At 38.6% G+C, this 27,250-nt stretch overlaps 1 protein-coding gene across 7 annotated transcripts in view; it reads left to right on the plus strand.

Moving 5' to 3' along the window:
* LOC134223222 (axin) overlaps positions 1 to 27,250 on the plus strand; it is a 105,873-nt gene that overhangs the window by 12,328 nt on the left and 66,295 nt on the right. For 6 of the 7 annotated variants that reach the window (XM_062702365.1, XM_062702364.1, XM_062702361.1 and 3 more), the window contains exon 2: positions 3,093 to 3,316. The gene's annotated coding sequence lies outside the window, so the exon portion shown is untranslated. Of the gene's footprint in view, positions 1 to 2,516; positions 2,799 to 3,092; positions 3,317 to 27,250 lie in introns of those variants that run through there. The other variant, XM_062702362.1, reaches the window with a different exon arrangement.

Genomic DNA, 27,250 nt, shown 5'->3' on the forward strand with positions numbered 1-27,250 from the left:
ACTAATATGATTATCAAACAAAAGTGGACAAACATGGACAAATGAAATACCATGGATTTGATGGGCCTGCATGTATACTTTCAGATTACGATTGAAATTTTTGCTTAGCTGCAGTAGAATGCTCAGAAAAATATCATTTTTTATGAAAAAAACGCTTACAAAATGCTTGAAAATGAAGCTATCAGCCATCTTATGTAACCAAAAGATGCGCCATCCAAAGACCGTGAAGCGATGCTAAGACAGTTTTTGAAAATATTCTGAACTGATGAAAGTGGAAGCTAAAAACTATTTTTTTCGGGACCACCCCATCTAAATTTAGCAATATTGTCATAAAACATCACCTATATGAGATAAAATAAATGTTTTTTAAGCAAAAATGCTTAGAATTAAATTCTCTACAACTTTGTAGAATTAGGGGAACTGCTCCTTGAATTCATACCATGTACCCAAATCAATACCATTCGAAAACAAAGAATTGGTGCGCTATTTGTTTTGTTTCTCATTTTTGTGATTTTTTTCAGCAGTGAGCACGTCGGAAAACAACAAAACACGACACAAATTGAGCCTAAATTGCCTGTTTTGCGAATGTTATTGATATAGGAGCATGTTATTAATAATGGAACAGATACCCTATATGAACTCCTAACTCAAAAGGGTAAAAAAATACATTTCCAAAAAAAATTCACCGAAGGGACACCCTAATGACAACCTACACCAAAAATTGATCTCTTCTTGTAGATCATTTCAAGACAAAATTTTCAAAACGACTTATCTGCTTTTGTAAACAAAGATTCAAACGACGATTTGACGAATCTGATTGCTCTCCCACGCAAACGAACACCACCAATAGGTAGGTGAAGGTTTCCGCTACCTGCTGATGTTGGTTTGCGTGGGAGAGCTATCAGATTCGTCAAATTGTCGTTTGAATCTTTGTTTACAAAAGCAGATAAGTCGTTTTGAAAATTTTGTCTTGATTTCTTCTGAAGACGTCAAAACTCTAGCACTGATGGCGATGTGCTTTACTACAGGTGTGGCCCAAACCCTCAAGTAGTAATTGTTCAACGAAAATTCGCTCTTTTGAGAGAGAAACTCTCAGCTGGGCTGCCGAAGATGGCCGAAGGCGACCGAATGTGACGTCACGTCTGGCATACTCAGTGCAATTTTTATAACAGACGTTACTTCGCCCGCCCACTGTGGGTGGCATTGTTTACATTATTTTTCCGACTACTACAGACTTAGAGGACTTTGGCCCACACCTTTACTGAAGCACATCGCACTGATGGTTTTCGAGTTATCGATTTATGTCGTGAAATTTGACGAATCCGGCCATTATTGTGCCCTGGTTTAAAAAGCGTTCTAAATTTGTCCCGGGTAGACAATATATTCGGAATATTCATCTACGCTAATATAAGCAATCCTAACCAGCACAACTGCAAGCTCATTACTAACACAGCAGTCTTCATTTTCAGAATATTCGGAACAATTCTCGCTTTACTTTTCAAAAGGAACTAAGTAACATTTTTTCATAAATTAATTTGAGTACTGCAATCAAAAGCTTTCATATTGGACTATTGATTGCAATATTCAAATTAATTCATGAATTTTTTTTTACCTTTTTTACCTTTTAAGCGAGAATTGTTCGTTTCTCGATCCTTATAGATGTTTTTGAAGTGGGTGGCTTGATCTCCTCGCAGGAGTGTTATCGGTTTGATAAATTTTGATATATATGCCTATAGGCATATATATATATATATATATATATATATATATATATATATATATATATATATATATATATATATATATATATATATATATATATATATATCAAAATAAATTTCATACCATTGCTAAACACTGGCTTCTCAAGCATATCGTGATCCGGAAATGCTTGTTATAAAAATGCTCTGGAAATGCTTGTTAGCAAAAAAAAACTAATGTTTGTCAAAAAAAAGCATGTATGTATGCCAAAACCGCAAAGTGGATCGGACAATCGTTTTGATTATTATCGTGAAGTGTTTAATTGATATCTATATTATTTAATTGAACAATGAGATAACTGAGCAAATAATTTAAAGCTGTAATAAAGCCCATTTCAATTAAATTTACTTTTCTCAACTACCTGTATAGCTAAAGTGATCTACCGCGTTCTGTCCATGTTTGATCAACCGCATCAGACCTCGAAACACGGCAAGATTAAATCAAAACCTCCTGAATTCTCTCATCCCGCGACAACGGTCACCGGTAATGCTGCGAGCCAATCCAATCGATGACTTCGGCACTACTTTCGGCAGCGGTGGTTATGAACGGTCCACTTCTTACACTAGCCGTGTCACCGCAGCGCTAATCCTACTGGTTGGTTGGGTGGGGGCGGGTGAAGTACACTGTGGCGAAGAGTTGATCAAATGGGGCTTGGCGGTTGTGGTGGTGCTGGTCAAAGAAGAGAAGAATAAACAGGTTTTAATCGGGTATACTACACACAGAAAACAGCTTAAGAAAAGACGCACACCGGGAAAGAAGAAACAACGGCGAAGAAGTCCACTGAAGAGAAGAAGCCGCGCGCGTCAAGTTTCTACACATAAAAAGTGCCGACAGAGTTCAACCGAAAAGATACAGATAGTGAGCGCGGTCGAAACGCCGAGTCCGAGTGGAGCAAAGAGGATCGCAATGAAGAAGACAAAGTGAAACAAGCAGAAGAAGAGATAGAGGCGGAGGAGAGCCGTCCATCTCGAACAAAGTTGACGGTGGAGATCGTGGTGGACACAAACGATCAACCCGCGCCCCGCGGCAAGAGAAGAGTGAGCAACTGGCTAATTATTTTATAATAGCGATTCCTTTCGACTTCCCGATTCGCGTGTCGATTATAATAGTGAAGTGAGTGGAGTCTTTGTGCCCCGCTCCGTTGAACGCTCGTGAAACAGCAGAAAACTTATTGGCAGTGTGTGTGCGTCTAGGGTGTGAAAACTCGAAATTGCATAGGGGGTGGGCTAGCAGTTGGAAGAAGAATGACTGCAGCGTCTACCAAAGGAGTGGGGCGGTAATGGCGCTAAAGTCTAATGAAAGTTTATGTTAATTGTATTTTGATTCTGCAGCGTTACAGCAAAGTGAAGATACCAGTTGAAAATAGGAAGAAAAGGGTAATCAAAAAATGGTGCTTCGGTAGTGTTAGTTTATTGAGAGAGATAAATTTTGCTTCGGGCAGATCGAGAAGCTATAAGAATGTGTGAATGTTTAAGAACAACAACCAGTGATCACAAAAGCTTCAATGGATTTTATGAAGAGATCATACACCGATACTTCCAATAGCTGAATTAAGGTGAGTTTTGTAAATATTTATAATTTGCATATTATGATACATTACAAAAGTTATATAATTTGTCATGTCAGAGTTTGTCAAAAACAATAGTTATTACTATTAGGGGCGGTTAATCCTTACACATCCTTTGGAAATTTTCATCTATAAAAAGGGACCGATTCACGATTTGGGCGCACATGATTTGTAAACAAATATTGGAAGGTGAATTCCGACTAAAGCAAGCATTTCCTGAGAAAACCACGGCATTATTATTATTGTCTTTCAGCCCTTGGCTGGGTCACCTCTGCAACCACGGCATATGTATATCCAACCGAAAAAATCTTTCCTCTATCAGATAAGAGAATTAGAACGCATTCTACGGAATTGTTTTATGAATAGAAAAAAAAATGATGTTTTTTATTTACAAAATAAGTTACGCCCAAATCAAAAATCGGCCAATAAGTCATTCTTTTTTCAACCGATACGTATCTTTTATTCGGAAGGCACATTTGCCGTGAAGCATTACAGAGCCGAAGACATGTTTTTTTATTTCAAATTTTCATGATTTCATTACAATATTTTTTGTTTTGTGGAACCGGAAGAGTCAAGGTTGTAATAATTAAATGCTTCAAATCATTACGGTACGAACACGTTGGATGTTTTATTATATCCGCCCACAAATTTCATAGTAGATTCGTATTCTAATTCTACAGCTCGTACAGCCAATCATATTTTTTATGTAATCAATGTAATTTTTATGTATCGTCATGCTAATGTGCGTAATGGCGTCTTTGTCTTTCTCGTATATTTTCTATTACTTTGTATTGTACATAAAAAGCATGGCGATAGTAATCTAATTTAGTCTTGTTCGAAACTAAATGTTGAATAATAATATTCTTCTGAACTAAAATCGAGAATATCAAGGTTCGGAAGCCTCTATTTGAATGCTTCCCTTTAAGCGGCTCAAAATCGTTCTTTCAAAAAACTTGGATGCCTCCTTTTAAAAGGCTCGGAAGCCTCCTTTCAAGAGGCTCGAAAGCCTCCTTCCAAGAGGCTCGGAAGCCTCCTTTCAAGAAGCTCGGAAGCCTCCTTTCAAGAGGCTCGGAAGCCTCCTTTCAAGAGGCTCGGAAGCCTCCTTTCAAGAGGCTCGGAAGCCTCCTTTCAAGAGGCTCGGAAGCCTCCTTTCAAGAGGCTCGCCTCCTTTCAAGAGGCTCGGAAGCCTCCTTTCAAGAGGCTCGGAAGCCTCCTTTCAAGAGGCTCGGAAGCCTCCTTTCAAGAGGCTCGGAAGCCTCCTTTCAAGAGGCTCGGAAGCCTCCTTTCAAGAGGCTCGAAGGCTTCCTTTCAAGAGTTTTTCGCTAAGAAGGGGCCTATTTCTGGTATCCGTGGGTTTTGACGTTGGCAATAAAAGGCGCCACCTTTGAATGATTACGGATGAAATGCAAAACATTAGCATAAACTAGGTACCCTATGATGTCGAATGAGGATCGGACTTGTTTTTTTTTTTTGCTTCACAAAGAGTGTACTTTTACCTCCAATAATGGGTTTTGTTTAAGCTTCCCATCAACAGAAGTCTTTTAAAGTTTCTCAGTTGATAACGGTAAAAATCTTCATTACATTGCTCCTGTCATAAATTAGGAAAATTTTAAACATATTTAAATCTTCCCCTTTTTTTGGCAACAGCTTACGTATTTGTTCTTCTTGAGAGTATAATACATATTAGCTTCTTAGGTTCTTCTCATTTGCAGCCACGTCATTTCAGGCCACTTTTTTACGTCTTTCTTGCTGGATATTGCTTCATTCTTTCCAGTATTAACATTTGCACTAAACAATCAAATATTTAATTAAAATTATGTCCTGTTGGTCTCCGGAAGGTCCAGGGGGGGATAATAAAAAATAAATAATAAAAAATCAAAACTCCTCGGATTTGTTAAAGAATGTTTTGAAAATTCTCAAAATTATCCGAATTTTATTTTGTTGCGCCCTCAAAATATATTTTTGGGCAAAAAAAATCTGAGGGGCGGGGAGACATATTTAACTGTTTTTAAATATTTGTAGGCTCGGAAGCCTCCTTTCAAGAGGCTCGGAAGCCTCCTTTCAAAGGGCTCGGAAGCTTCCTTTCAAAAGGCTCGGAAACCTCCTTTCAAAAAGTTCTGAAGCCTCCTTTCAAGAGGCTCGGAAGCCTTCTTTCTAGAGGCTCGGAAGTCTCCTTTTAAGATGCTCGGAATTCCTTCAATAGGCTTGGCGGCCTCCTTTCGATATGCTGAAAAGCGTTCATTCAATATGCTAGGTACATGTAGCTAGCAAATTATTATCAAAGGTAATCTTTTTCTATTCTATTTAGACTTACTAACGTAAATTGATTGAGCTTTTAAATCAAGTACATAAACATCGAAAATTTGTTTTTGGGAAGCACAACTATTTTCATGACCATGCAGTTTTAAATTTTCTAACTGTCAGTTACTTTCAATTTCAACTTCAAGTTCAAAGTATTAGGCAAGAACCTTCACTAAGGAATTAGGCAAAAACCTTCACCTTCACAAGAAAGATGATTCGAGAAATTGATTTTCTTCAGTTCCAGTGCTCTCTTAAATCAGAATTTCAAATACATGTGGTATGAAAACCATTCAAAGTCATAAAGAATAAAATTTACCCTGGATTGTAGTTGATCCTTTTGATGTTGCAAAACTAAATCCTTGCTCAATGCGAAAAGTTAATCAAAAAATAATTCATGCTTATATGTGCGTAAAATATATTTCTTCCCACATTTTGTCGGACATATAATCCTTTTCACGTATGCCTTCTTTCTGTGATATATGCTCAGCTCTGTTTCCAGTCGAATGTCCCACTACCGTCGCCGTCGGTATTGGATATTTTCCTGCCTTAATCCATACGCGAATATCAGAAATAAGCCCCGACCAAGAAACCGCACAACAAAAGTACCTTCAAATGTGCAAACGATACCTTCGGTCACAACCACGCACAGCGATATGAAAAAGAGAAAGCACGCAGAGATGTAACTGATTGGAACAATGTAAAGATAAATTGCGTATGCAATCAATGATTTTCTTTTTGCTGCGTCTACCCCATAACAACTGTGTTCTATCCCGATACTTGTGGATTGATAGTCTGGTGCATAGTCACAATCATATCAGCAATCGCCAGACGAGACCGATGAAGCGGAAGTGAATCCTAAATTCAATTTATTCGTTACGCACCTGATTTCTGTCTGTGAAATGCGTTTCATTGTAGTGGTTCGGATGTCGGGGACATTGACTGTAGACTAGACAGAGATAATCCCACAGTAATAATGATCCCGAGCGGCATTTAGGATTCCCTGGAAAGGCATTTGTTTTTCGCTAAGAAGGGGCCTATTTCTGGTATCCGTGGGTTTTGACGTTGGCAATAAAAGGCGGCACCTTTGAATGATTACGGATGAAATGCAAAGCAATAGCATACAACAGGTAGTTACCCTGCGATGTCGAATGAGGATTGTACTTGTTTTTTTACTTCACAAAGACTGTACTTTTACCTCCAATAACGGGTTTTGTTTAAGCTTCTCATCAACAGAAGTCTTCTAAAGTTACTCAGTCGATAGCGGCAATAATCTTCATTGCATTGCTGCTGTCATAAATTTGGAAAATTCCAGACATATTTAAATCTTCCCTTTTTTTGGCAACAACTCACGTATTTGTTCTTCTTGAGAGTCTAATACATTTTAGCTTCTTAGGTTCTTCTCATTTGCAGCCACGTCATTCCAGGGGCCTGTAGCATAATCGAAATTTTACTAATAATATTAGTAGCTTGTAACTTGTACTTTTCTGTTGCATAATGAATCTACAACTATAGATTTACAAGTCTAATATTACAAGTGAAGCGCATTAATAATATGCACTAAGAATAAATTTCTCGTACCAATTCAAAATCGAGAATTATTATATAAAAAGATTTTTTTCAAATAACTCTGGAGAAAGCAAAAATACTTTAATTGATGTCATCAATTATGTCATCAGTATTCAAATGGTGGGGCGCTAACTACTCAAAAGTGGGTTGTTTTTAAAACCGTACTTTGGCCCAATAACCCTTGTAACCTTAATCCACGTAAAGGAATGTGGAATGGGCCAATGAGGCCGACTACCTTGGCTTGACCCTCGACAGCAAGCTTATTTTCAGGCAACAGGTTGACAAAACGGTGACAAAGTGTAACGTCTTGTTGAAACTACTGTACCCTTTGATCAACCGCCGGTCGTCATTGTCCCTGAAAAATAAGCTTGCTGTCTACAAGCAAATCATCCTCCCTGTGATCGAATATGGCATGCCGGTCTGGGAGAGCTGCGCTAAAACCCACCACCTCAAACTTCAACAGGTCCAAAACAAATTCCTGAGGATGATCCTCAACACCCCTCCCAGGACAAGAACATCCGAGGTCCACCGTCTGGCCGGGATAAAAACCTTACATGAACGCTTTGGTGAGTGTAAAGAAAAGTTTAGGGTCCGTTGCTTGCATTCGGATCAGGCTCCAATTAGGGCGCTAGTTTCAATCTAGGATAACAAATTTTTATTGTAAATATTAGTGTACATAGTAGTTAGGTTATCAAATTATAAAAACACACTAGCGCCTCCTAGAGGCCGTCATGATATATCTTAAACTTGAATAACAATATAAACAAAAAAAAATCAAATTGAAGTTGGAGGGAAAAGCCGGCCGAGCACTGTACATGTAAAAAAATAATTGTAGAACAGAAAATGAAACAATAAAGAAGAATTTTACTAGGGCAGGTTTTGTTCTATTATTGGCAGGGGGGTTTTTGTCGACCGAATTTTATGAAATTTGGCCACAATATTCTTTGATATGCAAAGAATATTTGGGCCAAATTTGAGCATAATCGGTCATAAAAAACCCCCTGCCAATAATAGAACAAAACCTGCCAAAGCCGTCATTACCCCTACTTACTACTAGATCATAAATTCGTGTTTCGTGTATACCTATCGCAGTATTCTATGCACAAACTTGCAGAAAAACATAAACAAATCATTTATCGCCGCATTGACAGTGAACTGTCGGATGAATTTTGACAGGTAAATGAACCTGACAGACTTGTCATTTCAACCTTACTAATAATACAAGTACTAATATTATTAGTTGGCGAATAACGTTTATGCAACACAAATTACAAGTACTTTTTAACTTGCAACTTGTAACTTGTAGCTAATATTATTAGTCTGATTATGCTACAGGGCCCAGGCCACTTGTTTACGTCTTTCTTGCTGGATATTGTTTCATTCTTTTCAGAATTAACATTTGCAATTAATAATCAAATATTTAATTAAAGTTATGTCCTATTGGTCTCCGGAAGGCCAAGGAGGGGAACTCTTAGGATTTGCTAAAGAATGTTTTGAAAATTCTCAAAATTATCCAAATTTTATTCTGTTGCACCTTCAAAACAATATTTTTGAGCAAAAAAAATCTGAGGAGAGGGGAGACATAACTGTTTTTAAATATTTATATCGGCCTAATTGATTTTCCCATTCCCTATAATCAATTTTCGCCTGTCTAATGCCTATTTTGTTTACCTAATTTTTAATTATTAGGTATATTTCTTATATGTTTGCATTTCTCGTACAGCAAGTGTACGTAAACGTAAAGACTATACGGTCCCTTGCAAACGATATTTCATAGGAGGCCCGGAGATCCATAGTGTTATATCACCCAACCAGCGAATGGCAAATTTTAATACAGTTCTGCTTAAGAACCTTACAGAAACTGTATAATAATTAGGCATATACAATTTCGGAAGATTTTAATACAATTATTGTATTGAAATAATACAGATTTGTATTATTTTAATACAATATTTGTATTAAAAGCTTACAGAATTGTATATGCCCAGATTTTATACAATAATTGTCAGATTTGTTTTTTGGGTGTACCAATAGACCCTGAATACAAATGGACGGTTTGTGTGTATGTGTGTTCTAGCAAAACTTAATTAAAAGACACTTATCTTTGTTCAATTTCCTCGCTACTAGTTGTTTTAACGGGGTTTCTGTCGAATCACCAGAAGTTCCCATTGCAATTTTCAAGGAACAGCGGTAATGTATATAATCAAAAACGAACAAAGGTCAATGTATGGCTATGATATAATCTGTCGCCATTACTTACAAATTCGATCTCTCTACACACCCAATTTTTCACCGGGATCTCAGCATATTGTTAAACTTTTACCGAGATCCGCACAGCCGAGCCCCAGCAAATAAGTTTTTTGCTGGGGTTTCTGGAAATTCGCAAATAATTCGAAGAAAATCTGCTCATAAACGTAATTTTTACTGGGATATCAGTTTTTATATCACTTATTACACGGCTGTGCGGATTCTTGTCGAGCTGCAGAAATAAAAACTGAGTGTGCAATATGTTTTTTTCATTTCATTTTGTAATACTTTAGAAAGGCACCACTATCGCTTGTGGATTTTTTTTCTGATACATAATTATTGTTACTTCATTAATGGCTCAACATTTGACAAAACAAATTGCTACACGTTGCGTTGTCAGACGACAACGTCCCAGTTGTAAGATGCAATGATAGAAGAAGAAAAAAAAAGTATAACTGTGGAAATCCAAATTAAGGATTTAAAAAATCTTTTCAGTGTTTTTAATTCTTCATCAATCTCAGACTTTTGGGTGCCTTATTCTCATTCCAGAGAGATGGATTTAATATCGATCGGCGTCGCATAGTGGGATGGATTTGAAAAACTTAGATGAATCCACCTAGCGTTGGTGGTGCCTTTCCCGTATTTAGTTAAGACACCAACCTTATATGGTTCGATGTACCATTTTCTTCATAACTTTCAAACGCAATGAACGATCGTTATCAAATTCAATAGTGATCAAGGCTTTGTCCCCTATCGAATAAAACTTGTTGCAAGAAAATCGGTCGAGGATTACTACGAAAAGTTGTCTAATTTTTTTTAGCTTTTGTGCACACACATACATACACACGGACAGACAGACATGTGCTCAGTTCGTCGAGCTGAGTCGATTGGTATATAATGGGTCTCATTGGTAGCTATGGGTCTCAGAGGCCTCTATGAAAAATTCGTTTTCGGAGTGAAATGATAGCTTTTCGGTACAACTTCGTTGTACGAGAAAGGCAAAAAGTGGGACATCGGTACTATCGGCGAAACTATTGATTGGAGACTTCTGATATCTTCTGAAGAGTTTTTAGAGCACTTTATTTTAGGAGTAAGAAAATTTGAGTTAAAAGGGTGCCCCCCGAGAAAAAAAAATGTTTTTTTTTTAAATTTATTGCTAAAAAATGGATTTTAAAAGGGTTTTTTAAAGGGTGTCTTGAAATAATAATTTCTCCAATGTCTCCATACAATATAAAAAAATTAGCAATAAAAAAAATCTCGTTGTGCAGTTTTGTTTAACTCAGTTTTGCTTACTTCTAATAATATGAAATAATAATTTCTCCAATGTCTCCACACCATATAAAAAAAATTAGCGATAAAATTAAAAAAAAAATCTCAGTTTGCATCCATTTTTAAGGACACTTTCCAGAAAACATCAAAAGTTTCCAATCAATAGTTTCGTCGATGATACCGATGTCCCACTTTTTTTCAAAACCAACCCACTGTGCGTCGGTTCGGACAACCAAAATGCGATCCTCCACAATTTGGATATGCCATCGGGCATGTATGGTGGGTGACTATTGTCCATGCTCGGTTCATAGACACGTCGAACGATCTTGTATTGTTGTACTTTGTGCGGTCGAGAAGTAAATCAATTGAAATGCGTTTGATCGTGTTCCTGCTCGGTGTGCAGGTAGTTAATTTGTTCTTATTTGTGCGGGTGAATCTTAATTACTTAAAATCATTGTGTGTAAAGAATGGCACGGTCGTATCGCTTATCAGAGCAAATCCAGATCCAACGATGTCTACCAGTTAACTGATAATCTTTCCCGTGGGTTTTGTGGAGACGCAGAGGTAAACACGGCCTTCAATAATAGCCAAACATACCTAATATTTCTTCCCTCTTCCTAACTGACTACAAGGACGTGGCCGGCGCCAGTATTGATGATTTGAATATTTGAGTCACTGTTCAGTTGATTCTTTGTGCAATTTCACTGATTCTGGTCAATCACGGAGTAGCAACCATAGATATGTGTAGTCAGTCAAAGCTAAGCTAAGCTATTGTGTTCAAAGAAGTTTTTCAGAAGACCATTTTATTGCAACTTTTGAAAATACATCAACCTTTTGTGCTGTAAAGCGAAAATTATGAATTTGCTTTCACATTTTTCTTGCTCATTGTTTCTAATATGTTTTATTACAAAAGACAAAAGATGTTTAATACAAAACAGAAGCATTGATTTTTTGTGATGATTAATTGAAGGAATATTTATTTAACGCGCAATAGTGGTGATTTGAACAACCGTACGATCACCATTGACCATTCTTCCATTTGTTCAAATTCGGAGATCTATTTGGGTGGCAACCTTATTCCCTATTAGAAAATTATTTTGAGCTTTTAGTGGAATGTCTTCACTTGAGACGAGTTCGTACTATCCCATTCTTCGAATTTCTCATCAATATTCACACTCAATCCATTGAATATGGTCATTATACTTATTTACCATGCATTACAGGTGTAAAAACTAAAAATATTGATACCGAATGATAAAATTCACAGGATGCAATTCCAAAAACGTTAAATAAATGTCGCAGGATAAACGCGTCTTGCCCACTCAAGGCCTTCTAGGCTTACTCATTAGAATAGACAGATAAATCGATCAAAACAAAAATATCTCATTTAAATTTCACAAGAAAACATATAACTTTTTGAAAGTTAAGTTCATCTTTTTCGTCCTTGAGTTTAACCACTCGCTGCTGACGATCAAGAAACGCATCGTACGAGGCCCGCAGGTGCCTTTGTGGTATTTTACTAGATGTCGCGTTAAGTCTTGCACAAAAATACATGATGTTTTAGAGCAGGCGCGGCCTCCAACAGCCTACAGACAATGAAATTCATAAGGTACAAGTCCGGCGAACTCGCTGGTCGCCCTGAGCCCGGAATGAACGCTGGAAAACCCTTAGATGGGTTTTCTTCACTTTTTGAGCCGGCGTGTAATCCTGTCGTAAAACCAAACCCCTGGTATTAAAATAACGACGTGCCTACGATTCGACGACGCTTTGTAGAACTAGTTTCCAATACATATTTTGCATTATATTATTTTCACTCACTAATGAACCAGTTCCATTGCCGGACCCTGTGTGTATGTAGGCACAATGGATGTTATGGCCCAAATACAATACATAAATGTGCGTGCGTTTTGACAGTTTTCCCATGGGACCCCCGGCACTTCATCCCATAGCTCCTATTTCCATCCCATGAAAAACAAAGCAATGAAAAGAAATTTGGTTTGTTTCTTATCGTTGTGATTTTTTTCACCAGTGAACACTTTATTATTATTTATTCAGACTAAGGCCGAAGTGGCCTGTGCGGTATATAAGAATCTTCTCCATTCGGCTCGGTCCATGGCTACACGTTGCCAGCCATGCAGTCTACGGAGGGTCCGCAAGTCATCTTCCACCTGATCGATCCACCTTGCCCGCTGCGCACCTCGCCTTCTTGTGCCCGTCGGATCGTTGTCGAGAACCATTTTCACCGGGTTATTGTCCGACATTCTGGCTACGTGCCCGGCCCACCGCAGTCGTCCGATTTTCGCGGTGTGAACGATGGATGGTTCTCCCAACAGCTGATGCAACTCGTGATTCATTCGCCTCCTCCACGTACCGTCCGCCATCTGCACCCCACCATAGATAGTACGCAGCACTTTCCTTTCGGAAACTACAAGTGCGCGTTGGTCCTCCACGAGCATCGTCCAGGTCTCGTGTTCGTAGAGGACTACCGGTCTAATGAGCGTTTTGTAGATTGTCAGTTTGGTACGGCGGCGAACTCTATTCGATCGGAGCGTCTTGCGGAGTCCACCAGTGAACACGCGGTAAGCAAAAAGAAGCGACGAGATTGGTGCTGTATTTCGGGACTGCTTTGCGATTTGGGCGTAATTTATTTTGTAAACAAACATTGCTTCATGGATTCCGGTGAATGCAAGCGTTTTCATCCCCAAATAATTCCCTTTTCTGGTGGAGGAAAGCTTAATCTGCCGGATCCATACCGTGGTTTCCTCATTAAATGCTTGTTTTAGCAGGAATTCGCCTTCCAATGTTTGTTTACAAAATTAGTTACGCCCAAATCGCAAATCGGTCCCGATTTCTTCTTTGTGCGATGAGATGAATATATGCTCAGTGAGATGGAAAACGGAACGGTTCCCCTATTATCCGGCCAATGAAAGCACGAGAGGAAATCAAGTCAGCCAAAAAATTCTGTGATAGGCAACTCACACCCGATTATAAGCTAAAGTATGGTCTGTATGTGTGTTGAATTTTCTTCAAAACATTAATATTCACGTTCAAATTGAATTTTCAGGAAAAACGAGTGTTCCGCCAAATATTCAATCTTTTAATAACTTCAATCAACCAACTACCCTATCAATGATATATGATACCTCTTCGATTCAACAGTCTCTACGAAAGGATCCCTAAAGCAAACGTACTCTATCGAACGCGCATGTGCCATCCAAAACGGTTGCAACTCGGGTAGAGGGTGCAATTGTTGTGACGGCCGGCTGGAAAGATTCCCATCTCTTTCCCTGCCGCTGAAGTTCCCTTCGAATCAACCGGAAGGATGATGTCCCCTTGCTCTATCGCAGGCGCTGATGACAGATCTATGCCACCGATAACGCATTGGCGGTGAGGCCGATTGTTGTTCTTGCATTTCGGTTTCGAACCGCAGAGAGAACGTGTGTGATTCGTACCTTCATACTGCGAAGATCAATCGCTGCTGTTGGCTTGCATCCTAACCTGATTTAGAATCCAGATTCAAATCTCTGACCGATCTAGAATTACAAAGCAAACATAGTGCAGAGGTGTGCGGTGTCAGCGCCTGACTTATACCGGTCGTTACGGCGGTTTTCACGGGTGACAAAAGTTGTGTTTAAAGTTTTAGTTTTTTCTATTTATCGTTTCGCTGCTTGCATTTGTCGTTACCCGACGGAAGCCTAGAAAGGACAAAAGCAGTTTATTTTCCAAGGATTTACGAAGCAATTGTTGTGACGGTATCATTGCCCGGAAAGTGATGCGGTTCAGTGAGTGTGAAATGCTTGAAGCTTGATTGACAAAGTTGATGATTATTGGATGTGTATGTTTACTTTTCTCTTCGGAGGCCTAGCGCATGTTTGGAATGGATGCTGTAATTGGATAATGACAAATTTCTGATTCCAAAAAGGTATGACATATCATCTTCACTTGGCTTAAGTCAAATTTTCTGAGTTTCAACCATAAAGAGCCCAAACAGGACAGAAACAAGACTCTCATAAGGTACATATATTTGTATGTATGTATGAGAGCTGGTAGTGAGTTACTTTTTAGTGACTTGGTAATTATTTTTAGTGTAGTCACTAAAAAAGCATCCAAAAGTCACTAAAGCCACTATTTTTCCACTAAAGTGTCTATTTTTGCGCCGCTGATAGTAAAATAATATCAAAGCTATAATCTTTTGTATCTACTATTATCAAACAAATCGAATGTAAATCTGGTAGTAATATATGAAATTTGAGGAGTATACCTCAAAACAGTTCTACATTTAGAAAAGTTACTTCCGATTCAGGTCAACTCTGATATTGTTTTATCATGTATGGAACTTGTTACAATCGTTACAACAAGAAGTGCTGATCTCGAGTACAAAGTACAGAATTGAGGTGTATTGGAATCAGCTTTTTTATTTAAAAATAAACGTCGTAGGTGAGCCAAAATACCCTAGCGACTAGCGTCTTGATTGTGCATTCAATTCTGGATCATATTCTGATTGTCCTCCGAAAATTTAAGCTGGTTTGGATAACAAACTCGCAAATTGTGGACTAACTCGCGTGAAACAAACGTCTATGGCGAGAATCGTAAAAACCATGCGCATTCGAAAAAAAACTCGCGGATAAAATCACGCTGAAAAATAGCCTGCACGGTTAGAAAGAAGTACCTAATATTAGGTACTTTTCACTCAAATCGTGGGTTCAGTGTAGGGGTGCATTTTTTTAAATTGAGTGAAATTGACTTAATATTAAATAGAATTTTGGATAAAAACTAACCAAAAGTTAGGTAAATTTTACTTAACTTTTGTAAACATGAGATTACTTAAAATAAAGTTCCCACACTTTACTGCCTTTGTTGACTGGTTATGCTCTTTAGTTTATGACAACATGAATATTAGTTTCAATCCACGAATTGCATCGTAACAATGCTAATGCAACTTATAACTCACTACTTGGTTAAACTTGGTCAATATTTGGTCACTTTTTCTGCAACTGAAAGTCACTATTTGGTCACTTTTTTCTCACCGTTAGTCACTAAAGTCACTATTTTTAACAGCATTCATCGCTACTAGCTCTGAAATATTAAAACCTACTCACATAGCACGAGGTACTAAAGACGAGCTGGGATGGGTTCAAAATGCATGCACCTGTTACATACAATACAGTGGAATTAAAATATAGTAGTGCTGATATCCACCCTGCATAGGGACATTAGTTAGTGATTTTTGCTCTTTAGAGACCGTGTTTACCTCTGCGTCTCCACAAAAAATCACTGGTAATAGGTAGGTATTGTTGGGACTAGATTCACACTGATAAGTGATGTGACCGTCAGAGCCTTTTAGCACTGTGTGGCTCCAAATGGCTGCAGCGAAATGTGGTGACAGCAGCTCTCCATCGGTGCGTGTGCACGCCACCGAGATCGGACGAGAAGAGGCCGAGTCATTGCTTGCTGCTAACCGATTGACACGCTGAGGTGGTAATATATAATCACACGCTGATGGTAACTTACTCAAACCCCACATTCCCCTTCTTCTCTCACAAAAAAAGGAACAAAAAAATCCTTTAACATAGGACGAGTGTTTTGTTTTTTCAAAGTCATTTTCATAAGACGAAGTTGAACGTTGAACATGTTTCATTTGAAAACTGAACTCCAAAAGAAACTTGACTTAAACACGATTTTAAATTGCAGGACAACGTTGTTATGATATTGATCTCTCAAGACACGTAATAGATTGCAGCAATAATCCAAATAACTTATTCTGCCCAATAAGTCTAACTATCAGCCTCGTGTATAGTAACACCACCAAGCTGACCTCAAACATGTCGATATTAAACTTCCGAACAACCGCCTAGAAAATGATATTTATTTAAAAAAAAAGATAGCGATAACTCAATTTTAGATTTTTGATAACAAGTACTATTATCCAACAACTCCAAACTGATAGTTCTCCATATCTCTCAGATTTCGTTAGAATAAGCTAAACTTGTGGTCTTATGTACACTGTCAATTGTATAAATTTATGTTAACCAAAATCTATACTTCCTGGACTCACCCTGGGATTTTCCAGATTGTCAACCTTTTTTTCGGCAGTTTGTCAGGCGCGCTTTACGTTTTTCCAAGCCACAATCCATTTTACAGCGGTCTCCCAGACGCGTTGATTGATTTTCCAAACCATTTTCCAAACCACAATCCATTTTCCAGCGGTCTCCAAGACGCGCTTTGTGATTTTCCAAACCACAATCTATTTTCCAGCGGTCTCCCAGGCGAACTTTGTGATTTTTTTAAACCACAATCCATTTTCCAGCGGTCATTCCGACTCGCTTTGTGATTTTACAAACCACAATCCATTTTCCAGCGGTTCCAAGACGCGCTTTGTGATTTTCCAAACCAAAATCCATTTTCCAGCGGTCATCCCGACGCACTTTGTGATTTTACAAACCACAATCCATTTTCCTGCGGTCATCCCGACTCACTTTGTGATTTTCCAAACCACAATCCATTTTCCTGCGGTCTCCAAGACGCGCTTTGTGATTTTCCAAACCCCAATCTATTTTCCAGCGGTCATCCCGACTCGCTTTGTGATTTTACAAACCACAATCCATTTTCCTGCGGTCTCCCAGACGCGCTTTGTGATTTTCCAAACCACAATCCATTTTCCAGCGGTCATCCCGACTCGCTTTATGATTTTATAAACCACAATCCATTTTCCAGCGGTCATCCCGACTCGCTTTGTGATTTTCCAAACCACAATCCATTTTCCAGCGGTCTCCCAGACGCGCTTTGTGATTTTCTAAACCACAATCCATTTCTCAGCGGTCTCCAAGACGCGCTTTGTGATTTTCCAAACCACAATCTATTTTCCAGCGGTCATCCCGACTCGCTTTGTGATTTTCCAAACCACAATCCATTTTCCAGCGGTCTCCCAGACGCGCTTTGTGATTTTCCAAACCACAATCCATTTTCCAGCGATCATCCCGACTCGCTTTATGATTTTATAAACCACAATCCATTTTCCAGCGGTCATCCCGACTCGCTTTATGATTTTATAAACCACAATCCATTTTCCAGCGGTCATCCCGACTCGCTTTGTGATTTTAGAAACCACAATCTATTTTCCAGCGGTCATTCCGACGCGCTTTGTTGAAATGGTTGTGATTCCTTCCAAACCATTAAAATCAAATACTGTATCTTTTCGCATATTAACCACTTGAATTCAACTCAGCGTCAGGATACAAAAAAAAACAACCTGGTAGGATCGCCAAAATGTGTGGCTCCAAATGGCTGCAGCGAAATGTGGTGACAGCAGCTCTCCATCGGTGCGTGTGCACGCCACCGAGATCGGACGAGAAGAGGCCGAGTCATGGCTTGCTGCTAACCGATTGACACGCTGAGGTGGTAATATATAATCACACGCTGATGGTAACTTACTCAAACCCCACAAGCACTAATAAATACGATCAATCCCGCAGTCACAATCGATCGCGCGATCGTTCTGCGTCCAATACTAAACACGAGCAAACGCGCACTCAGAAAAAGTTGTACACAGAAAAAAATAATGAAAAGTAAACAGCGCGTAAAACTTGAGATGCGGAAATTTACGCTTTTCTAACCTGAAATGGTGCCCTTCCTAGCAAGTTTGCGTAAAACTTGCATGCAATATAATTGATTCACGTCAAATAATGTATATATTTAGGCCTTATCCCGCATGGAATTACGCTATTAATGGCGTTCCATTTATGTGCATGATTTTTAGCGTATATTCCAGTGGTCTTTTTTTCTATCTGTGTACGGTATGTTATTTTAAAAATTGATTGGATAAATTTTCCGATTATTTTTTCATGGTTTTGAAATTAAACTTTTTTGACCATTGGCAGGTATTAATGAACGACACGAAACAAGCGTGCTGCAAATCATAGCTAAATTTATTCAACTTTACAACTTATTGGCGGTGTTAATACGTATAATACAAACCCAACTTTACAACTTGTTTCAGTGAAGAACTAATCAATGTGGAAATTCACATGAAAAAAATTCAAAAATAAAAACTTACAACTTGTACAAATTTAATATGTGAGGAAATATATGGAGAAATATTATAAATTAGTATTTTGGCGCTAATTAGCCTTATTTACTAATAAGATCTATGAAATCCACTCAGCTCTTACAAAATGTAATGCCTAATGACAGGCTTGGTAAAAAATCACCGAAATCGTAAGGTCAAATTTAATGTAGGAATAACACTTCCAAGAGCATGTTGTCACTGCCGTCAGTGTTGATGTTTATCATTACATTGGGTATACAATCTTGTAAGAGTTTGATTTATTTACTTGCCTTCGAACAGATTGTTCAGACAAATACTGCTAACTAATTATACTATTTTTAAGCATACTGTTGGTATTATTATAATCAAAATAAACATACACTTCATGAAAACGTCGACAACAAATTTCAAACGTGTTATTTTGTCCAAAAACGGTGCGGTGAGCTGGAAGACGTAGGAAATTTGTATGGCGGGTTAATCTCGCAGAAACGTTAATGTTGACATTACTCAGCAGCGTCGGACAGTCAATGTTGTATGATAGGATATAGAACACGTACAACCGTTGATAAAGGATGCTCCTGCTAGCCAGAGATGACAAATTAGTCCACATCGATGCTCATATTCGGGGAGGCGGACGAGATCGTTCCACGGTAGTCGACCAAGCGCAAATCGAATGAAATTTCATTGAATTCGCTCGATCCGATTACCCTGCACTACACGATATGGAGGCCACACAAGGAGAGCGCGATGCGAAAATTGCGATGCGATTCTATCGCTTGGCGACTGAGATGCTGTTGCTGTTGGCATGATGATGAAATCGCTTGGATCTGGGGGAGCCTTAAAGCTGAGCCTGGAATCTAGCTAGACGCGAAGGTCCTTGACGGTGCTGACTCTTGTCATACTGGCGGCAGGCATATTATAATCGAAGACAGATGGACTTCGCGATCTACTAAAAGTACGTTGCATTTTTTGACGTTGATTTCCATTCCATTTAGCATGCGCCAGTTTACCAAAGCGTCGAAGTCAGCTTGCAGGGCACAGCATTCTACCAAAGATGACACAACTCGAAATAATTTCAAGTCATTAGCGAACATCGAGCAGGATGGGGACCTACCTAAAAAACAGAATAAGAAGAAAAAACGGTGCTGGAAAGGTTACATATTTGTATTTTGTAAATAATGCAATTTAGCGTCAACTATTTAACATCGATATTTCTCGATGGTTTTCTCATACAAACTACCGAACTACCACACGCAAAAAAGCGTTCCCGAATTCGTGAACCAGCAAAAATACACCGTGGATTCGGGAACATCAGTCACGTTTTCCAGAACGTTCCAGAAAATGTATCTGTTGTTCCCGGAAAAATACACCGTGAACTTGTTAGTTCACGAATTTATGAACGATTTTTTTGCGTGCATGATGTTTGTCAGATTGCTGTTTCGCTCATAATTAAGCTAGTTTCGTATTTATCGCTACATTCATCCAGTGGCGTTTCCCTAACCTCAATCTACCTGTGCACTGGATTAAAATTTAAGGAATTTTTGTGCGGAAATGTATAGAATGACTAGATTTTAATTAGTTTAAACGATTCTGATAATTTTATTTTCCATTTGGGCTGTAGAAATATCAAAATTTTCATTTTTCGTGTCAGTGCACAGGTAAAAAGTGAGGTTACGCGACGCCACTGCATTCATCACCTGAACATGTTTAGAGATGTCGCAAATTAATCGATTACTTCGATTAATCGATTCAACGTTGTGATAATCGATTAATTTTGAGTCGATTATCACCCAACGAATAATCGATTCAATAATCGAGAGGAATCTAGAGTAATCGATTAGTTACTAATCGATTAATCAGAATTTTACGACATCATAAGGATGTCGCAAATTAATTGATTACTTCGATTAATCGATTCATCTTTGTGATAATCAATTAATTTTGAATCGATTACTATCCAAAGATTAATCGATTCAATAATCGACAAGAATCGAAAGTGATCGATTAGTTACTAATCGATTAATCGGGATTTTACGACATCTCTAAACATGTTAGCCAAGGGTATTGTCTTAGGATCTCTTGTTCTAATCTATCGTTTATTTGGAAGGGTCATTTGCCGTGAAGCGTTACGGAGCCGAAATCATGCTTTTCAATACAACATTTTTTTACGATTCTTACACAATATTGTTAGTTTCAGGCTTGTAAAATGTCATCTGCATGTCATTTGACTAATTTGTTCATAACTTTCTTCGGAAGCCAAATTTGCTTCAAAATTTTAGATGCACGCATAACGCTTGAGTAGTGCTATATTTTTGTCCAAAGGTACATTGCTCTAAATATAACATCTGAGGCTAGAGAGTGAAGTCTCTCCAAAATGACACGTGTCAATTGACATAATGTCATTTGAATGACATTTTGCCTCCCACGCCCCAGATTACATATTTACAGCAATGTCTTCTTAGACAAAGTTGTAGCCACACTTATGCGCTATAAGTTTGCCATACTTGATAGTTGATAGCTAACTACTGAAAAAAGTTCAGGGAAAATTATGAAAAAGAATGCAAATGACATTTTACAACACTGGTTAGTTTTGTGGAACCGAAAGACTTACGGTTTGGTCGACATGAGGGAATAAATAATACAGTACAATGCTGATGTTCACCTAGTTGGGGCAAACTAGGATGTAATGGGGCAACCGAACATTTCTTGGAAGACAGCAACGAGAGAAAGATTGGGGTTTAATGGTAAACCACAAGAGGAAAATATTCTTAAGAGATTACAACAGCGGAGAGGAGAGTCTATATCTAGGATATCAACGCAATGGAATGTATTGAAAAAAAAAATGTCATCGAATTTCAAAAAACGACATTATTCACAAGTTTCATTACCCCAAAATATGACCCCATGCTATATTTGAGCTCAATCGGACATGATTTTGGGGTGCCTAAAATTCATCAATGTTTTGAAATTTTTACCCATGAAAATTATCTCAAGGGGGGAACAAATGAGAAGTGGAAAATCGAATTTTTGTTTTTGGTGTCAAACGACTTAAAAATGCATGAAACGTCGAGATCCAACGTAACTTAAAAAAAAAATCCGAAAAAATTTGAAATGTAGGCACATTTTGAAATTCCTAAGAATTTTCCTTACAACTTCCTTAAAAAAAAGGTGCAGCCCAATCGGGTTGTACGCAAAGGTGACATTGAACTACGTGTAGCTGTACGCAGCTACGAGGATGAACAACACTCTCAAGCGATGCAAAGCATTAGTAAATGCTACTTTTGAACATATATTCCTATATAACACGAAAACACAATGCCAAACATCCGATTGAACTTCATTGTTGACAGTAAATTGGTATCGATGAGGTTTACATAATGATGGTTTTGTGTTTATTATCAATCGATTCCAAAATTTGACAAGATATCGCTTACTTTTCACGCCTGAGAAGTCATCAAATGGTAATTCCAATAATTATCGTATGAGAATGATTCAGCAAAACCTTTGTAGTGTACCGCTGCAACTATCACCAACGAAAACTGCAACAGAGACTAAACACCCGCCACTAATTCAGTGATAATAATCAGTGTAGTGCTGAATCATTGTCAGATGATAATGATTGCAATTTTCATGTGTAAACTTTCCACTTGAAAACAGTAGGCGAGTTGTCGCAGGCGACAACTTCTCAAATTATATAATCAAACGATAATAAACACATAATTTTCATTCAAACATTAATCTTCACTAACATCAGCTAATTGTTAACAGTCCCGTCATATCTCGTCAACAGTTCCGTTATGGTTTCATTGTAGTAAGGAAAAAGACTTCAAAATGTAACGGTAAATGCTGGAAATCAAGATACGATTTTCAAACGATTCTTAATCGCTGGCGATAATTTAAAAGTAAGATCGCGGGTGAGTTTTGAAATTCCCCGATTTTTTGAAAATTAAATTTTTCCCATCCCTGATAATAATTATTATTCCTTCACGTGAGTTGCGTCGGACTTTGCGTTTGCTCCAGCAGACAACTAGGAATCAGCAAAAACGAGCCGAAGAGCGAGAAACTGCCGTCAAACGCCCCCAAGATTTCGAAAGAAAACGCGCGTGAAAGTTAGCAGAATCAAACTGGACCAGCTAAAAGCCCTGTAAGTTGCATTTAGCGTTGAAATATGTCAAAGTCAATGCAGAAAAGACAGACGTAGTTCTACGTCAAAAATCTTGGAAATTCCAAAGAATTTCCCATGAAAACTTTAGAGAGTTTCCAGTGAAAACTGCTAAGAGATTTCCGCCGATGTTCTGAAAATTACTGAGAACTTTTCGTGGAATTTCTAAATAATTTCCCGAGGAAATGTTGAAGAATTTTCCAGGAAAAATCCAACAAATTTACCTTCCAAGTTCTAAATAATATCCTTTATGAATTCTATAATATTTTCTTTTGCAATGCCGAACAAATCTCTTTCAGACTTCCAAGAAGTTTCCTTTGAAAATTGCAAACAATTTTCCGTGGAAACTGTAAACTATTTCCAGTAGAAAATCCGAAAGAATATTTCTAATGAATATTTTGGAAAAACTTTGAAGAAAAAAATCCTGGGGAGTTCATTAGATTTTTCCTGCGAAATATTCTCCCGTTTGTGGTCTCCAGTAGCCTTGCGAGCAAAGGCGTAGGATTGCCAATCCGGAGATGGCGAGTTCGATTCTCGGTCCGGTCTAGGATGTTTTCGGGTTGGAAACATTCTCGACTCCCTGGGCATAGTAACTCCATTGAACTTGCCATACAAGTAACATACTCATGCAATGGCGGGCATAGCAAAGCTTTCAAATAATAACTGAGGAAAATGCTAATAGAATACTGAGTTGAAAAGCAGGCCAAGTTCCAGTTGTAATGTAGAGCCATTGAAGAGGAAGAAGAAGTGTCAGGAAAATATGTATGAATAATGAAACTCAGATACCAACTAGGAGTTAATATTTTGTCAGAATAATGCCTATCAGAATCAGTGCCTTTTCTTTCTTTGTTAGCATTAATCCCCCAGCATAGCTACTATATTAACATTCGTATATCACGAGACTATATTATTATTTTATACTCCATTAAAAGATTTTGAAAGGTGTAGAAAATATTCGCAATCTGTAAGTTCCATAATCCGGGGGAAATTGATTTATTTTTTATTGTTTTGTAAATCTTTCTTCCGGAAGTGCCGAGCCGTAGCGTGGATTTCCAGCGCCCTTGGCGAAACCTTTATTAGGCGCCCCTTACTCAGATGTTAAACAAACGTGCTATGCACAGGGAGATTTAATTTTTTTTTTTTGCGAGGTGGGTCTAATGAATTATTGCTTTATGTATTCCTAAAGCCTCTATAACCTGCATATGTTACAACAGGTAGAATGTAAGGGTCATTAAAAGACCAGAACATTTCTAGAAATCCGCTGAAGTTTAACGATGTTCTGAAAAATTTAGTAAACTAACGTAAGTAAAAAAAAATAGATCCAGTAGTGTGTGGATTCACGACAAAAAAAGGATTTAATTAGAAAAGTAAATTAGCTCTCTTTTTGTGCTTGCTATTCGATTTTGATTGCTATCGAACCTAGTCACATCAAGAAGAACCCTTATATGAAGTGGATGACCATCGGAATCGCCATTAGCCTTTTCGATGACGAAAAATTCGATTTCGGAGTGGCTTGGTTTGCTAAAACTACTGATCTTTCAATGAACTTCAACTTTGGAGTGTATCCAAATCAAAACCGTATCAAGAACAAAACAATTCCGAAGTGGGTTGATTGATGGCTCGAATAACCAACGGGCCCTATTCAGATCAAGGTATATGATTTTTTGGAGTGGGTCTGACGATAGTTTGGTGGCACTGTTTGTTTTGGATGAACCAATAAATTTCTACTTTAAAGAAAGTTAGTTACTGATCTCCATCCCTCTCCCTAATCTGATTTAGCCATCGTTACTGAAATCCCTCGATGCATATTCTCATATTCAGCATACCATCATTTCAAATACTTTTTCCGCTAAAAGATTTACCAGCTTATAAAGATTATACTGGATCAAGTGCGATCGCATAGTTTGTCGGCATAAAATGAGAGAATTTATCTCAAATTCATACAAATTTCTTATCAGAACATCCGTACATCTATTACAGTCGCCTCTCTACATCTCGATGTTCTATATCTCGATATATCTCCCTATGTCGATGGTTTCCTCAGTCCCTTCAATCAACATACATTTAGGCTTCCTACATCTCGATAACCTCTCTATCTCGATATCTCTCTATCTCGATGGGTTCTGATCATATTTTGTTCAGTATTATCTCTCTTTATGTCGATATGTTCAAAGTTTTAGGCTACTAGACCATCTTTGGACAATAACAAACACATCAACAACAGGAAAAGACTTATTTGTTTTGTTGTCGTTTTTCGTAGCAACGAGTTTTTTTGGATCTAGTACCCATTTCAATTTTCCTTCCATTCCTCGATCTCTCCCTATCTCGATGGTCCCTTCACTATCGAGATGTGGAGAGGCGACTGTATTAGATAACGGTTTGCATTTTTAAGTCGCGAACAAAAACTATATGTACAGTCAACATCTCGATATTGAAGGGACCATCGAGATAGGGAGAGATCGAGGAATGGAAGGAAAATTGAAATGGGTACTAGATCCAAAAAAGCTCGTTGCTATGAAAAACGACAACAAAATAAATGTCATTTCTTGTTGTTGATATGATTGTTATTGTACAAAAATGGTCTAGTAGCCTAAAAATTTCGACATAAGGAGAGTGAATCCAGAACATAATATGATTAGAACACATCGAGATAGGGAGGTTATCGAGATGTAGAAACCCAAATGTTAGTAGATTCAAGGAACCGGAGAAACCATCGACATAGGGAGAGATATCGAGATGTAGAGAGTCGACTGTATTTGATTTACGCTTCGCCTTTGGCTTATGAAGTCCTTATCTGGGGCTTCTTCCCCAGAAGCTTGTTTCATGCTCCTTTCCATTTGCATTTCCTGTTCCTTCCACTTTCTTTTCCATCAAGTAAATAATGAAAAAGACATTCCCAAATTAGGGGAGCATGCCGACGTTCTGATACATTGAAATGTTATGACCCCGGGAGTTCCCAGAAAGGGATTAGCCTAGACCCCAAGCTGCTGGTCTGACCAACGGCAGCTTCCGGCGCAAAATGCACCCTTTCTCCCAGGTCCCAAGGACTTTATTCTTTACACTTTACCTTTATGGTTTATTCAGCGGTATGGGCGGCGATGAGATACAGTGGCAATGGCTTGGTCAGTTAGCAGTGGCACTATCGCAGATGGCGTTAGGTACTGGCGCGACGTGTAGTATGATGGTCGTTGGTCAGATGGTCGTCGAATGACCCGGCGTCCACGAGGTGTTGCTTCTCGACGATCTTATGGCCGAGGTAAATTACGGAATTTCCATCCGTTGACGGAAGCCGATAACACGGCGTTAGTTGGCACGATACTTGAGAAAAGCTGGGACGAACAATAGCTGTACTGTCGTTATCAGGACTCCGTATGACAAAATGGCGTTCGTTGCGTAATAACGCCCGTAGAAAGTACCTTCAGTAATACGAGAAGTCCCGGCACCTCTGGGCAGAATGTTAGCAACCTCGGTGACTCACTTGACAGGTCTTGTCAAGCTCGGGGACGATCGGCTTCTTCACTACGCACCGCTCACTGGAAGTCGTCTGCCGACCGGATAGCTTTGGTCCACGGAAGTCGTCTCGCAGAACTGGGGCCAACAGTTGTCAACCCCAGAAACGAATAACCAAACGTTGGCCAGCCTAATGGTAATTCATCGCTCAGGCACGCGGAAAACTACCAGCAACAGGACGCCAATTTGCAAGATGGCGTTCTCGTGTTAATAACACCTACAGTTGGTGAGAGGCGTCGAAAAGGCGCAATCACCACACACGCACGTAGCTGGATTCCCACTTAGTTCGTTCCCGAACGTCAAACTATCGGACTGACTATTTGGGCTGATTTACCACTTATCATCAAATTACGAGTTTCACGACGAATGGAATAAATTTCAAAGATGCGAGTTGGCTGTAGGTTTTTAGTATCTCGTACCTCTACTGATCGCTTTATTCCTGTCTTCACCGAAGACTCTGGAGCACATATTTTTGATAACCCTATTCATTTGCCACCCACTTTGCCCGTTTTAAAATTACGATTAGACACTAATGTCGTTTTCGGTTTTAAACCTGGGTCAGGTCCGACCCCGACTCCGAATAACCGAACGAAAAACGAATCGGGATCGAGTCAGTATGATGGTATTAGTGAGAACTTAATCCCTATCATCTGTTTTGTTTTCAATTCGCACTTTTATCAGCTGGCAGAAACAGACATATTTTAAATACTGAATTTGTTTTATGAATTAGGGTCTGTTCACAAATTACGTAACGCTTTTGGGGGGAGAGGGGAGGTCCAACTTGCGTTATACTTTGTTACACTAGAAGGTGAGGGAGGGGTGG

This window comes from Armigeres subalbatus, chromosome 3 (genome assembly GCF_024139115.2).
Source record: "Armigeres subalbatus isolate Guangzhou_Male chromosome 3, GZ_Asu_2, whole genome shotgun sequence".
Taxonomy (NCBI): Eukaryota; Metazoa; Arthropoda; class Insecta; order Diptera; family Culicidae; genus Armigeres; species Armigeres subalbatus.